Source organism: Rhinolophus sinicus, linkage group LG01 (assembly GCF_036562045.2).
Source record: "Rhinolophus sinicus isolate RSC01 linkage group LG01, ASM3656204v1, whole genome shotgun sequence".
NCBI classification, from domain to species: domain Eukaryota; kingdom Metazoa; phylum Chordata; class Mammalia; order Chiroptera; family Rhinolophidae; genus Rhinolophus; species Rhinolophus sinicus.
In genome coordinates, this window is record NC_133751.1 from 18,172,776 (window position 1) to 18,189,850 (window position 17,075).

Below are 17,075 nucleotides of genomic sequence, written 5' to 3' on the forward strand. Positions count from 1 at the left end.
AAAAGGGCTTGTAATGGCTAACTGGGCTGAAATTTTAAAAACAGATCCCAGTGGCAATTTCTACATGGGCATCTCATGCAAATCACATTTAAGCAAGAAGACTGCACTGAACTGCCTGTCTCCCACACTGTGAGCCAACCCTTATAAAGGAATTCCTGGAATTATATTTCAACCAATAAGACTGAGGTTTTCCCTGTCCAGTCAGAGCTGCAGAGATATATAATATCAGTACCTTAACTAACTAATCAGAGTGGCTCCATTTTGACCAATCAGGAGTGTGCCTTTTGGACCAATCAACCTGTGAGCATTTGGAGTTCTCATTTGAATGGACCAATCAGGGACATAGGGGTGGGGACTTATGTCTATATAAGTCAGCCCCCCTCTGGTTCAGAGCTTGCACTCACTTTCCACTGAAGGCTGACTGCTATGTTTCTGGGGCTGGAGCTGCAATACTGAAATGAAACAGTGAAGAAATATCACCAGAGCAGAGTGGAGAAGTCCAATGCAGGCCAGAGTGGAGTGGACTGAACCAGAGCAGGTAGAGCAGAGCAGAGCTGTTTAGCCAGAGAGGGCCTGACCCCAGGGCCACATTGCCCCAGGCCCACCTCACAGTCATGCTGTTTCATAATTGCTCTATTATATAACACTGTTCACGGCTGTGCTGTTTTCACAATTGAGCTGTTTGTGCTAAATAAAGTTTCCCTCTTTACCATACCCCAAATTGGGGATTCTTGTTGGCATTGAATTGGTGCCAACAACCATTCGTTGACAGAACTAACAATATTAAGAGATTACAATTTCATGGGCTCTATGTTCTGTTCCAGGGGTGCTAAAAAATGTGTACACATGACTTGTATTCATCTTTTGTTATCGGCATACATCAAGTATAACAATTTTAATACAGTTTTTTCCTTTCTTAAAATGTGTATACATTTTTTTGGCACCCTCTGTATTCATGTTTTCACTTCATGTTTACAAGCACACTCCAGAAACTGTGTTTTAGTAAAGGGAAAAGTAATGATCCGTTGGTGTCTTAGTAATTCCTTTTGTTTTTTCTCAAAAACTTCAAATTTATATTGTTATAGGAAAACAAACAATCTGATCTTTGTTTTCTTTCTTACGTATAGTGGTGTTTTGTTTCAATAGTTCAAATAGCAACTAAGACTAATATCCCATGTTAGATCTTACCCTCACCAATAACTGAACCGTCTCTTAAATCTCAACTCCTTCACGGTAACCTAGAGAACCTTCAACTCCAGAAAAATATTTTCTTTATTTGCTCCATACATTTTATTAACCAAATATTATTTGCTAAAGACAAGCTCATTTTAGAGCTGATAATTTCACCCAAATTTGTAGTCACAAATGCAACTTAACAGTTGATACTTTTTATACTATATAGTATATCAAATAGCTCATCATTTGAAAATTGTTTTTTTAGTTATGATGCATTGTAAACTCTAGAGGTGTTTGCTGGCCATGAATCACATCTATTTTACGTGATGTTAGTTAAAACTAAATACTTTAACAGTTAATTTTCTTTATTGCATTTGCCATATTACAAGTGTACAATTGCCTTATGTAATTAGTGGCTATCATATTAAACATTGAAGATTGTAGAACATTCCTATCACCACAGAAAGTTTTACTGGATAGCGCTGTTCTAGGATAAACACTATGTAATTAATGTAGAAATTACAGTTAAAACCAGTAAAATATAATTTAGAAAGGAATACTTAGAAATTCTCAATTAAACCAAGGAATAAATATAATGAAAGTGAATAAGAACTCCATATTGAACACTAGAAAGCATTACTAACATAATTTTCTTTAAAAAAAATCTGAAGAATGAAAATAAATGCTGTGCCATTTTCAGTGCAGAAGATTTAATGTAGCTTAGGAATCCATTTTTTATAAATTAAAATATAGATGTAATATCAATAGAGATACCATTATAGTTTGTTCTTGTTTTTTTGTTTGTTTGTTTGTTTTGTTTTGTTTTTTTGTTTTTGACAGCAAATAGAAAAGTGATGGAAATAAGCTTGCAAAGAAACAAAAAATACCCAAGATCTTGGAAAAACGAAAAATGGAAAAGTTATACATTTAATTAAAGTTACAAAAATCACAAAAGTGCAGTATTAGTGTAGGTATATATCAATGGATGAGAAGAGTTGAATAATTTAGAAATAAGAAGTACACATAAAGAATGCTTGATTTTTGGCACCCCTCATAACAAGAGAACTACAGTGAGCTATCAAACTGACCAATAATTTCATATTGCTAAGTCCTTATCTCACTTGACCCTTCATCAGTATTGTTCACAGTTGATCTACTGGTCTTTTTTTGTCATACTTCTACTTTAGCTAATCTGACCCCACATGCTCTCTTTTTCCCCACCTTTGTCTCTTCCTTCTCTGTTTACTTTTTGTTTTTCCTCACATCTACCTCTACTTTTCAAAATTTGTCCTCATCGTCAATACTGTGCTTTCTTTAATCTCTATATTCTATTTAGATTATCTCTTCTATTTTTATGACTTTAAAATAATCTCTGTGAAGGTGAATATTGACTAGCATTTCCAGCCTAGATATTGAGAATCACAGATACTATTGATTAATTGGCATATTTGGATGTCAGCCTGATATCTCAATATTTTAACATACTTAAAAATGAACACTTGGGACTCCCATGAATAGACCTTCTCCCAAACTACATTATTTCTCTAAATATATCATATACACAGTTGCTCAATTGAGACAACTGGAAATCATATTTGATTTCTCCATTTATTTCACTCATTCAATTTATCCAGTACTCTTAATTATAGATAGATAGACGATAGATAAATAGATGATAGATAGATGATAGATAGATAGATAGATAGATAGATAGATAGATAGATATAGAGAGATAGGTATATATTAGATAACAGGTAGATCAATAGCTAGGTAAAAGAATGAAGAAAGAGACATCTATTCATATTTTTGTATATAAAGTAATACATGTATCATAGTTTATCCAAAGTATCATTTATAGATAGTAAAGATATATTGTAGTAAAAACATTAAAATATTTTAGTAACATTACATAATTACTATATTTCATTTTCAATGAGGTTCAACTTAAAGATAATTAAACGTGATATATTTTAAATGTTGAATTGAAATTATAAGCTACCATCAAGCACTAACAATAACCCACATAGTCAAAATGTAGTGTCACTGATTATTTATATTTTTAGAACAGGAGAAAAAAAATAAGGCATGCTTTAACATAGTTACATAAATATAGAGATACATCTCTAGCTTCATATTCTCAACACAGATTTTTCTGTACATATATCTAATTCTGGATTAATGGAGTGATCTACTTGTTTTCTTAACAAATGCAATATGCCATGCAGTTAATCATACGTGTAGCTCTTGATAACTAGAAACCATTTCAGATGAAAGTAAGACTTGAAAATACTGTGGTGATATGAGAAGCAAGATAATTTCTGCTCAATAATGCAGAAAATAATGTCTATCATCACCATAAATTATTGACTAACACTTGAAGCACATTTCTTCACCCTCTAATTTATTAGTACAGTTTTCATGTTATGCCATGGTTAAATAGCATTAAGAAAATTGCTAGACTCCAAAACATAAAAATAGATTTAATTCACACCTGCGTTTGCTTTTGTTTAGTATGGTCGAGAACAAGGAGCTATGCAATTATACTGTAGTACCAATTTCAATGGACTCAAATTATATAGGAAATAAAAGTTAACTTTTTCTGAAATTTAATTAAAGGTTTATAAAAAGGAGGAGAAATTCAAGGCCTGTTTTGTTTGATATATATTTTGGTCTCATTTGTCACGTAGAGAGTTACTCTTTCTCACATAAAAAGTAGCAAGAAAAAATAAATTATGAAACCAAAATGTATTGAAATTGCAAAAACATTTTATATGAAATAAAGTTAGACTAGGAAAGCTCTTTTATATCTTTGAAATACGTAATTTTGCAGGAAAAAACATTAACAATTTCTGCTTTTATTTTTCAACTGTGCTACCATTAATTCATAGAAACATTTATCACATTAACCACTCATACTAATACTTTCATACTCATATGTTTATATTTTCATGAGCAATTTATAATAATCATTTGTAATTTCAATAATTCCTTTAAGAATTGTGATATTACCTGCAAATGTAATATGAATGAATGAATGAATGAATGAATGAATGAATGATGTGTTTCCAAATCTGCTGTGGATATGAAGTTTCCCAGTCATAGTCTGGTACCAGCATTTCATCTTATGCTCAAGCAGTAAACAGCTAAATGCCATGCGATAAATGCATATGGAAAATGAAATAGAGATATATGCTATGCAGATACTTCAAAGTCACAAAATTGGTAAGTGACAGTCAAGTTTTTAAATAAAGCCATGACTGATTTAAACCCTTTGCCTTTTAAACACTATGGTGTATTGTCTACATATTATGTTGAAATTAATTTCAATACATTTTACCTAATAATCATGCTTAAGACTAAACTAAGTTATTAAAATCAAAAATGGAGGATTTTTAATAGTTCTGGGACTTACAATGAGATAGAATAGAGACAATGAATAAGTAGGGCTTATGAATTTATTAAGAAATTTACTCATATTTGTAAGCTTTTCAATTACTTGCCCTAATTATGGGTGGTTGAATAAATAATCTACTATTTCCTTACATTCATTTTGCTACTATGATACTGTCATGAAAACAATATCATCTGACCTTTATTTTGTATTGTTTTAAAAAGTCCTCTTATCATAGTTGCACAATATTTCATCAGGTTACTTTTGAAGAATTTTGAGAACAAGTTTTTCTACATGTCAAACTTACTTATGCATGTGCTACAAGAACCATTGCAAATTGGTCCATTGAAAGCCCTATGGAAGCTCAGCCAACAAACTAATTATGTTAAGACAAGGAGAGGGTGCTTGGAATAAAAGGAATCATTTTTGTATCTGGATGGATCAGAAACAAGAGTGAAAGAATGGAGGAAGCATGGAACTGTGGGAAGCAACTGAAAGTGTTCAACTTTAAGTTTGATCTTGAATTCATATCCATCTTTAATCAATTCATCCACACAGCCTTGTTGATCCTGGAAGAGTTGGAGCAGGAATGGGTTCTGACGCAAAACTCCTGACATCTAAATGAGCATCACTATGGAGCCTTGATTAGTGTCAACAGAGAGAAAATGGCTTTGAATCATGGTGAAGAACAAGTGATGCTCTGGAAAATAAACTACAATGTAACCCTGTAATCCATAGAGGAGTCTCATCATTACTACCAGGAAATATACAACGGCCAGAGGTAAACAGTGCACAGGGTACCTGTGGATCAGCTTAACAATCTGAAACCTTAAAAGATGTGCTTGAGAGACTCCTTCCTTTTTGGAATAAAAAGACTTCTACTGGAAGTGTTAATGGACAAAACCATTCTGATATCTGCTCATGGAAATAGCTGTAGGGCACTTCTGAAACATCTTGGAGGTATCTCAGATGAAGACATTATCAACATTGCTCTTCTTACTGGAGTCCCCATTCTCTTGCAACTGGGTAAGAACCTGCCTCAACTGTTCTGAGTGACCAGGGAGCTATATAAGCATTCACTAAGAAAGTAGAGGATCAAAGAAAAGTGAAACGGGCTGAAAAAAATTATTTCCCAAGTACTGGCTTGAAATAGCTGCAAATGGAGTAGCAAAAATAAACAAATGCTGAAAGTTAAAGTGTACCCTTGAGCATACACCTGAGTTACGTCTTTAAGAGTAGAGAATACAGCCCTACTATTTGTCACGTATAATGAATCAATTTATAAATCAACTTACTATTATAATCCATATATATATAAATTTGTTTTAAAATATGCCTTACTATTAAAAATGTGCACCTGAAAATTTTTCATTTTTCTAATGGCAACAGTTGTTTTTATAAATGAAATGAAGCTGCCGTGATATTCTTGAGGACAATGACAGGGAAAAAGAGACTGTGCTTTCAAGTTTAATAAATGCATCATTTGTTATGCTATTATCTTCATAGGTAGTATACAAAAGTTGGAACCTGGCTAGGGCAATCTGTGCATTTACACCAACTTGAAATGTTCCTCTGAAAGATGATTCCGATTCCTCTGAAAATCAGGTTACAGCTGCTGTTGTTGCTTTTGCATCTGCTGACCTGGAATTCCATTGCTGTAAGAGCTACAGGGTTTGGTTATTATCATGCAAATGTTAACCCAGGGAAAAGGAGAACTATGCATACATAAAAACGTTTCATATATATATAGTATTTTTTTAATTTTTATATATACAAGTATATATTATAAAACATACAAATTATTAAATGAATATACATATATGTATATAATTTTAAAGAGCTTTGTTTTAATCTCCCTATGGGGGAAAAAAAAAACAACGAGGAACTAAGCATACTCAGCTTTCCTGAATTGTCTATTGTGAGCCCCCCAAATACAGTACCTTCAGGCTGTCAGCCATGATTTTTTAATAAATCTTTAAGATGCCTTGATATGATTAAAGAAAAGTTTTGAATGATGGTAACCATTATTGTAATATTTTCCAAAATATTCAATGAAGGATAAAGAGATCATATGTGGTCATTAGGTTTTCTGGATTTTGGCACTCATCTTCGCCATTGGTCCTGTTTTCAAACAAGTTAAGTTTGGGAGGCGTTTTCAGATCCTTGTCCAGAAGCAGGGAGAAGAGAATAAGAAAGATTGAGAGAATAACAAAAGGTAACATTTTCCAGAGGAGACACGTTATGGTAAAGGTGCCCTTATTTTTGAACTGCACTGCTGATTTTGAAGTCAGCATGAGTCATAAATGAAAGTATTTGGATATGTATTTCAAATGGAAATAAGAAATGTGGGAGGAAAAAAGGAATAGATACAAGGGAACTAGAAAATGTACTTGAAATAGCCTCATATCTCAGTTAGGCAAAAATCATATTGAAATGTAATCACTCTTAGTACTGAAAATATTTTACTGTACTTCATTGATCTATTGATATCCAAAGCAAATATACTTGTGTTATTTGCTACTTCCACTGTTATCAGCAGAATGGCAGCATTGTTATCACCATAGGGTTTGAAATGAAGACTCTGCCCCTCCTCCCCCTACATACTGAATCAGAATTTGCTTTTCAACAGGATCCCCTGCAGTTCACACACAAATTGAAATTTGAGAAACACTTTCTGAAGTGCCTTGAGGGTCCTGTACTTGCATAAATGTAAAATTTCACTCTATGTGGTTATTTATACCATTGTTTTCATAACTTATGTGGATTAAGCTATACTTTGCACCTATAAAACCAAACAAAAATATAGCAGTGCCATGTTATTAGGGACATAGTTATCATTTGGTATGCTTATCAATTATAGATGCAATTTAAATTATTTTCATGATATAAACCAAACATACACTTTTTATAAGCAGTTATAATCTTGGTATATGTCCCTGGCTTTAATTCATTTATATGTAAATTCATATGATATAATACAATAATGCATATCATATAAAAGAAAAATAATCATGCCTAATATATAATTAAAGAATTGATAGTAGAGAAGATTTAACACACATGTTTATGGAAGAGGTGAAAAATACGTGGTTATTGCTTAAGGATTTTTTTCTTCAAGTTATTCTGACTTATTTGCCCTTGGTGTCTGTACCTATATTGACCACAGGAATAAGTCAAACTTCACTCTGGCAGGGTGAATGATTTATAGTTTTCATCCTGAAATTTAATACCTGAAAGTGATTGCATTGTCACAATGAACCATTCTCAGACCATCCCTCTCATCGAATGCCATATACCGATTGTTTATTTTACAACAAAAGCCATTTAAAGTTTTGACTCAACTAATAACAGTTCTCTGAAACAGTGCATCTAGGAAGAACTATCTTCCGTGGAAACTATTAAGTCCTTTCCTACAGCTGTAGAAAAAATAAATAGCTAGAGAATTTGAGTTCCCTGGGACTTTGTAATGGTCAGCTTCATTCCAGTCTTATTGCAGCTTCTTGACAAATATTGGGCACTGGAAGCTTAGGTACATAGGAGCTATCCATCACAATTGTCTTCTCCAGCAAGTGTAGATTCAAAAACAAAACTAGGTGGTGGGGAAATTTTCCCAATTTGTAGAATTTTCAATTTTAAGCTATGCAACACAAAACCTATTAGTAACTCCTACGTCTACGTCCTAGTACCCCAACACCTAGGCTTAGCCACTGTTTCTAGGTAACAGAGAAGAAAAAAATCAACGTACCTCATTATTTTATATTCCTAGAGAAGAAAGATACACATAGTGACATCTATATAAATTACTTTGTTTTAATTATGTATTTTAAATGTCTGGATGCAACATCCAATACAATTTGGGTTAAAAAACATGAAATTCCTAGTTTTGCCTGTTCATAATCATCTTCTTCTCATTCTTCATTGTCAAAATGTTAATGCCCCGTTCTTTGATATGTATGTTTACCAGTTTTATTTTTACAATTAATACAGTACTGATTCATTCTTAAGTGGTGAAAACTGTGATCTCGAACTTTCTCTCCAAGTGCTTATTCATTGTGTATGAACATGGACTAGAAAATAGCCAGGTTTTATTCAGGCTGCAGCTAGTACATCTCCTGTAGGGGGCAGTGACCTGTGAAAAGCAGTTAACCAATGAATAGCGATGGTCTAGGATATTAAGGACCATTTCAAGTTATCACTCAAACTAGGAACTATGTTGTCTTCTAGCCAAAAGCCAGAGGCTCAGTAAAGTCTTCCAGTTCCTACCCAAAACCCTTGCCGAAGAAAAAGATGATCCCTCTAAGCATCTCGGGCAGACATTAGTAGAAGTTTACATGACTGCAGGCATCACATGTGCCTAGAAGGATAGCTGGTACATAGCAGACATGTAAATAACATACATTCAGTAAATGAGTGTGTGGATCAGCAAATGAATAAGGAGAATCATCTCCAGCATTTATAGAAATCTGTAAAATAGGAAAAATTTGAACAGAAAATATGAAGTACAAATAAACAGTCTAAGATCATTGTAGGTGTGTGTGTGTGTGTGTGTGTGTGTGTGTGTGTGTTGTATGTGGCTTTGCTTAATAGTCCACTAGTAACTACTCTGTGTTCTTCTTATCTTCCATAAGACTCCCCTGTTTAGGAAACTCCCATATGCTGTCCATTTATCTTATTTGTTTCTACTCATTTTCATATAAAGTTAACTTTTTTTTTAGTTTTATTTTCCATTGTATAATTTATTTCAGAAGGTTACTGGTAAAATTTATTTAAACAAAGACTGTGCATGCAATAGGCCTGAAAACCTCAGAAAAATAAGTTTAAGTATTTTAAATACCCTTAAAATTGGACCTAAAATAAAATAAGCTCCATAAATGATTTATATCTCTTGTCAACTTTTAATATATATATATACTATCCAAGATACCTTGTGGACTTACTTATGTAACGATACAATTGTTAAATATATCTATATATACATACCTAAATAATATGTTTCACCCTTCAGTATTAAAGTTTAGTGACTTTTCCTTAGTAATTTTATGGAAATAATGATTGTTGTATTCATCACTTGGAGGAAGATGCCACATAATCAGTGAAATGAAAATAGTTGCATTATAAATATAAAGCTTTTAGAAAGTAAAACAAATACTATGGTTTAAACTATGTTCAAAGCAAAAACTAATGTAGACTTTTACTTTTTAGTAATTTCCTTTTTCATCTATTCAAAGAGACATGCATTATGAGTCATCTTTTCTTTGGATGTAAATATTACTAGGCTCAAGTTCTACTCCCCTTGTAGTGAGGAATCCAATCTCAGTCAAGTTATTCTGAGTCCTTTCCTACAGCTGTAGAAAAAATAAATAGCTAGAGAATTTGAGTTCCCTGGGACTTTGTAATGGTCAGCTTCATTCCAGTCTTATTGCAGCTTCTTGACAAATATTGGGCACTGGAAGCTTAGGTACATAGGAGCTATCCATCACAATTGTCTTCTCCAGCAAGTGTAGATTCAAAAACAAAACTAGGTGGTGGGGAAATTTTCCCAATTTGTAGAATTTTCAATTTTAAGCTATGCAACACAAAACCTATTAGTAACTCCTAAGTCTACGTCCTAGTACCCCAACACCTCGGCTTAGCCACTGTTTCTAGGTAACAGAGAAGAAAAAAATCAACATACCTCATTATTTTATATTCCTAGAGAAGAAAGATACACATAGTGACATCTATATAAATTACTTTGTTTTAATTACGTATTTTAAATGTCTGGATGCAACATCCAATACAATTTGGGTTAAAAAACATGAAATTCCTAGTTTTGCCTGTTCATAATCATCTTCTTCTCATTCTTCATTGTCAAAATGTTAATGCCCCGTTCTTTGATATGTATGTTTACCAGTTTTATTTTTACAATTAATACAGTACTGATTCATTCTTAAGTGGTGAAAACTGTGATCTCGAACTTTCTCTCCAAGTGCTTATTCATTGTATATGAACATGGACTAGAAAATAGCCAGGTTTTATTCAGGCTGCAGCTAGTACATCTCCTGTAGGGGGCAGTGACCTGTGAAAAGCAGTTAACCAATGAATAGCGATGGTCTAGGATATTAGGAACCATTTCAAGTTATCACTCAAACTAGGAACTATGTTCTCTTCTAGCCAAAAGCCAGAGGCTCAGTAAAGGCTTCCAGTTCCTACCTAAAACCCTTGCCAAAGAAAAAGATGATCCCTCTAAGCATCTCGGGCAGACATTAGTAGAAGTTTACATGAATGCAGGCATCACATGTGCCTAGAAGGATAGCTGGTACATGGCAGACATGTAAATAACATACATTCAGTAAATGAGTGTGTGGATAAGCAAATGAATAAGGAGAATCATCTCCAGCATTTATAGAAATCTGTAAAATAGGAAAAATTTGAGCAGAAAATATGAAGTACAAATAAACAGCCTAAGATCATTGTAGGGGTGTGTGTGTGTGTGTGTGTGTGTGTGTGTGTTGTATGTGGCTTTGCTTAATAGTCCACTAGTAACTACTCCATGTTCGTCTTATCTTCCATAAGACTCCCCTGTTTAGGAAACTCCCATATGCTGTCCATTTATCTTATTTCTTTCTACTCATTTTCATATAAAGTTAACTTTTTTTTTTAGTTTTATTTTCCATTGTAAAATTTATTTCAGAAGGTTACTGGTAAAATTTATTTAAACAAAGATTGTGCATGCAATAGGCCTGAAAACCTCAGAAAAATAAGTTTAAGTATTTTAAATACCCTTAAAATTGGACCTAAAATAAAATAAGCTCCATAAATGATTTATATCTCTTGTCAACTTTTAATATATATACTATCCAAGATACCTTGTGGACTTACTTATGTAATGATATAATTGTTAAATATATCTATATATGCATACCTAAATAATATGTTTCACCCTTCAGTATTAAAGTTTAGTGACTTTTCCTTAGTAATTTTATGGAAATAATGATTGTTGTATTAATCACTTGGAGGAAGATGCCACATAATCAGTGAAATGAAAATAGTTGCATTATAAATATAAAGCTTTTAGAAAGTAAAACAAATACTATGGTTTAAACTATGTTCAAAGCCAAAACTAATGTAGACTTTTACTTACTTTTTAGTAATTTCCTTTTTCATCTATTCAAAGAGACATGCATTATTTGTTATCTTAATGGCATCTTTGGAACACTGTAAATCACTGTCTATCCTTATTAAATCTATTTTCACTTAGTGTTTTATCTAACTCTTAGAGAAATTGATGGGTATGATTAACAACTTAATAACAGCATTTTGTGGATATATTAGATATAGTAAAGAGAGGTCAAGACTGTTTAGTAAGCAATAGAAACAAAGAGAAAAACCATCACAATTCAAGATTAAGGGAAACTGTGAGGAAACAATATTTGCTTTATTAAATGCTGAAATGACAGAGATAAGTTACTGAAAAAATAAGCTCATATTTTTAGACATACAGTATTGATTCATATCATTCTATTCTTAATAAAAATAGTTAAATTATATATTCATAATAAATTTTAGAACATTTATGGATATACAGAATGATAGCTGAAATAGTATAGAGAGATCCTCTGTATCCCACACCCAGCTTCTATTATCTTATATTATCATGGTGCATTTGTCAAAATTAACAAATTGGTATTGATTTATTATTTTTAAATAAGGATTATATTCAGATTTTCCTATTTTTCTCTGAGGTTGTTTTTTTTCGTTTGTTTTTGTTTTCCCATTCCGGGATCTCATTTGGTTTACCATACGATATTGGTTGTAAACAAGTCTCCTTGGGCTTTCTATGGCTGTGACAGTCTCAGACATTCTTTTTTCTTTTAATGACATTGACAGTTTTGAGTACTGTTGTGGTATTTTGCAGACTGTCTTTCATTCAAAATCCGTCTGATGTATTTCTCATGATTAGACTGCAGTAGTGTTCCTTTGGGGAAGAATTTCACAGAGATAAAGTGTAATCATATTGAGTGCATATTATAAACAGTCTGATAATTCCAACATCCCTGCCATGTCTGGTTCTAATGCTTGCTTTATCTCTGTAAATTATGTTCTTTGCCTTTTGGTATGCCATGTAATTTTCTTTTTTTTTTTTTTTTTTTGGTTTTTCTTGATAGTTGGACATGGTGTACTAGGTAAAAGGAATTGCTGTAAGTCGTTTTTGATAATGTGATGCTGAGGTGGACAGGAAGGGGAAGCATTCTATAGTCGTATGGTAGGTCTTTGTCATAGTGAACCTGTACCTCTGGACTGTGAACTTCACAGGTGTTTCTCATTTTTGATCCCCCCCACCCCTGCTCCACCTTAGCTAAGACCTGATGGCTAGAGTGCACTGAAGTTGGGTGTTTCTATTCCAAAGTCAGTTAGATTTTATAATACCCCAGGACATTAGGCTCTGGTTAATTAGTTTCTGAGAATAGTCCTGCTTAAGAACAGAGTGCTCTGGGGTAATTGAAAATGGTTCCTTCTCTCCTCTCCTGCAGGAAAAAGAGAGGATGTCTCTTAGATATTTATTATGGGAATCTGGTTCCTGGAGGAAAATCTGGAGCTCCTAGATGAAAATCTCATAATATTGTGAGGGCTCCCCTGTAACTGGGTCCCCCTGGAATTTTTAACTCTCAGACTTGTTCACACCAAGGCTCCAGAGATGTAACTCCAGTTTCGTTTTTCCTGTAGCACCATTGATTCCCCAGGTAATTTCCCTTTGTGAGTCTCTTTACTGGTAACCTGTGACTTCCTGTGTTTGCCTATTTGTCTCTCCAATCTGGGGAGCAGAGGTTTGCCCTATCCTCTCCTCTGCTAATAATCCAAGAAAAGTTTTCTTTTTTAAAGTCTGTTCAGCATTTTTCTCATTGTTAAGGTAGAGTGGTGACTTCCAAACTCCTTACCTGAGGAGCTGGAAATGGAAATCTCTTAAATTATTTTATACATTAGGTTTGCTGACCTGAAAATAAAAGGCCAAAGTGAGAGGAAATAAGCATTTATTTGAGATCAGAAAGAATTGCAATTCTGGGAAGCACTGATACAGACAGAAGTCCAAATAGTGTTCCAATTAGGTAATGAAGGCAAGGAATATTTATGAGAAAGGGAAGGGAAATCATTACATGAATGGAAGGAAGGGATTGCTATTGGTGTTAATAAGCCAAGGGACAGATTTCTATAGGGACCAATAAACTGTTCACTTTATTTATACAGGTGATGCTAATTCTAAAGAATGTCTTTAATTTTCAGTCCTGTGCTCAGGGATGTCTTCTTTCTTGTTAGCTTTGCAAACAGTTGTTTGCAATAAAATGTTGCTTTGGCCCAGTCCGAAGTTTATTTTCCCTAGTTCAAATGTTCCAAAGGTTTGAGGAGTAAGACACGCAAGGCAATTCCTCTGGGATGGCATCTCCCACTCTTATTTGAAGTGGTTCTGTTTATATTATTTTTCAAAGATTATAATCTAATAAACTTTATTTTGTTCTAATTTTACCAGCTTTAGGGAGATCTTCCAGTTTAGTTCTTGGATCCTTTTGACGTATTCTATTTCTGTGGGATTTTTTTTCTTTCTTTTTAACCTTTTGTTACTTTCTGGCACTACAAGGACGTTTCTTAGATCATCCTGCGGATCAAGTTATCCAAGACCTAGACTCAACAGTTGTTCCAAGGATCTTTAGTTCCTTTCATTTGGGAAAGGTAGTAGAAACCAAGATCTGGATGCCAGCTATGCTCATTGCTACAAGAGCACCTTCTACATCTACCCCACCTGTGGCACCATCTAGGTCGACATTAAGCTAAAAGGAGTTCAATATAAGTTGGCGTTTCCAACTTTAATCCATTAACACATATTAGGTTGGTGCAACAGTAACTGTGGTTTAAAAGGTTAAAAATAATTGCAAAAACCACAGTTACTTTCGCATCAACCTAATAGATCCTTTTAGCCTCTTATTCTTGTTTTCTGTAAACTCCCACTCCAACAGTGAGAATCCTGGACCCCACCATCTACCATCCATTTACTGAATATTGAATCCCAGTGTATAGGTACAGTACATTCAGAATAGTTACCCTGCACCCCATGGAGGACAACACTATTTGGTACTTATGTGCCATTCCATTGCCTTTAGTTTTATAGACGCCATTGATTTCCAAGTTGGTTACTTCATCACTTAGGCCCTACTGAAGTTGTAAAATCATTCTTTTGTAAAATCTTTAGATTTTTGTTTTTACATTCTTCATTCCATTTTCAGATCCCTGAACTCTACATAATTTTTGTAAAATCTGCATTCATTAAGGTTCCTCTTTGGAATGTAGGTTTTTAGGTAGTCACAAATGCTTATTGTGTTGCATTCAGGATGATAATATCATACTGAATAGTTTTGTTGCCTTAAATATCCTCCTATGCTTTAACTATTCATTTCATTTTCCCTGAATCTGAAGAAACTACTGATCTGTTTAATATATTGATAGTTTTTATTTTTTGTTTTTTTCTCTCAGAAATGCATATAATTGAAATCACATACTATAAACCTTTTTCAGACTGGCTTTCTTACTTAGCAATAAGCATTTAAGTTTAATGCATCTATTTTGATGGTTTGATATATTTTTTATCACTAAATAATATTCTGCATAGATATACTACAGTTTGTTATCCATTAATGTATTAAGGTATAATTGATTCCTTCTAGTTTTTGGTAATTATGAATTAGCTGCTATCTGTGAGCAGGTATTTGTGGACACAAGTATTCACTTCACTTGTGTAAATACCTCTGAGCTTGATTGCTGGATTATATGGTAAAACTATGTTTAGCCTTGTAAGAAACTGCCTAAATGTGTTCCAGTGTGCTTTACCCTTTTGTATTTCCTCCAGTTATTAATGAGAGTTCATTGTCAGCATTATAGTCAGTCTTTGGGCTTTAGTCCTTTTAATAGGTATGTAATGGTATCTCACTGTGGTTTAAATTTGTATTTTTCTAGTAACGTAATATTGAGCATCTTTTTATATATTGCTTTGTGATCAGCATGTTTTCTTGCTGATCAGAACTTTAGTGTTTGATCAACACTTTTCTGATCAACACTTTGGTGTTTGTTCAGAACTTTAGCCCTTTTTTTTTTTTTACTTGTTTGTTTTCTTAATGTTTAGTTTAATTTTTCTTTATAGTTTGAATACAAAGTTATTTTTTTAGATATGCATTGGCAAATAATTTCTCTCAGTCTGTTGGTTGTTTTCTAAAATAATTTTAATAGTGTCTTTTGCTGATACATTTTAAATTTTAATAAAGTTAAATATCAGATTTTTTTGACAAATTGTGCTATTGATGTTGCATTTAAACTCATTACTAAAGGTCACATACATTTTCTGTATGTTTATTGAATAAATTTTATACTTAGTTCTATAAGTCGTTTTGAGTTATTTTTTTGTGACAGTTGTAAGGTCTGTAAGTTTTTTGTTGTTGCTGGATTTATTTGTTGTGTTTTTTTGTTTGTTAGTTTTGTTTTGTTGTGTATGTGGATGTCCAGTTATACTAGTGCTTATTATTTACAATGCTATTATTTGTCATTGACTCATCATTATTCCTGTTCAAAATCAGTTGGCTATTATAATGCAGGTCGATTGCTGACTCTTTATATCATTTCATTGATCTAGGTATTTATTATTTTGCCTATACAATGCTTTATTGATTATCATAGCATGAAAATCTTGAAATCAGGTAATATGAGCCCTCTAAATTTGTTTTTGTTCTGTAGTATCATGTTAACTATTCTAGTCTTTGCTTTTTCATATGAATTTAGAATCAGTTTTTTGATATCCACAAAATAGCTTATTGGGATTTTGACTGGGATTACATTTAATCTATAGATCAAATTGGAAGGAATTGACACCTTGTTAATATTTTTAAAATGGGCAAAAGATTAGAACAGATCTGAATAGGTCTGAACTATGGATATAATAAATGAACACAGCAAGAAAAATGAAACATGATTAATGTGCAAAGGATAAGTGACTTCCTATATGCTGGAAATGAAGTATTAGGATTTGAAAATAAGGATAAAAACACTACCATTTGTAAAAACACAAATTCAAAATGAAATAATTTGCCCTACATTTAACAAATATATACAGAAACTATATGTAGAAAATTATAAAACCAAAAAAATTGAAGATGATTTATGTAAATGGGAAGATATTTTGTGTTTATGGATTGGAAAATATAATATTTAACTGTCATTTGGTTACATTGATTATCCTTGTTATATTGACTGTTATCCTGTTTGCAATTTCACTGGTTCTGTCTTAATTTTGTTTTTGCTTACTTTAGACTTCAATCACTCATTTTCTTCAGTTTCCTATTTATGTACTCTGCTGCAATTTAGTGGATGTGTTATGTACATGTCAATTAGATCACGTTGACAGCACACTTCAGCCCCACAATTCAGGCCAACCGTACCCTTAATGACTTTCTATTTCCTTGATTTATCAATTATTAACAGATGACTATAG

At 32.9% G+C, this 17,075-nt stretch overlaps 1 pseudogene; it reads left to right on the forward strand.

The window, feature by feature from the left end:
* Positions 1 to 502: 502 nt before the first annotated feature.
* LOC109459309 (bisphosphoglycerate mutase) lies at positions 503 to 5,720 on the forward strand (annotated as a pseudogene).
* The last annotated feature ends 11,355 nt before the right edge of the window (positions 5,721 to 17,075 follow it).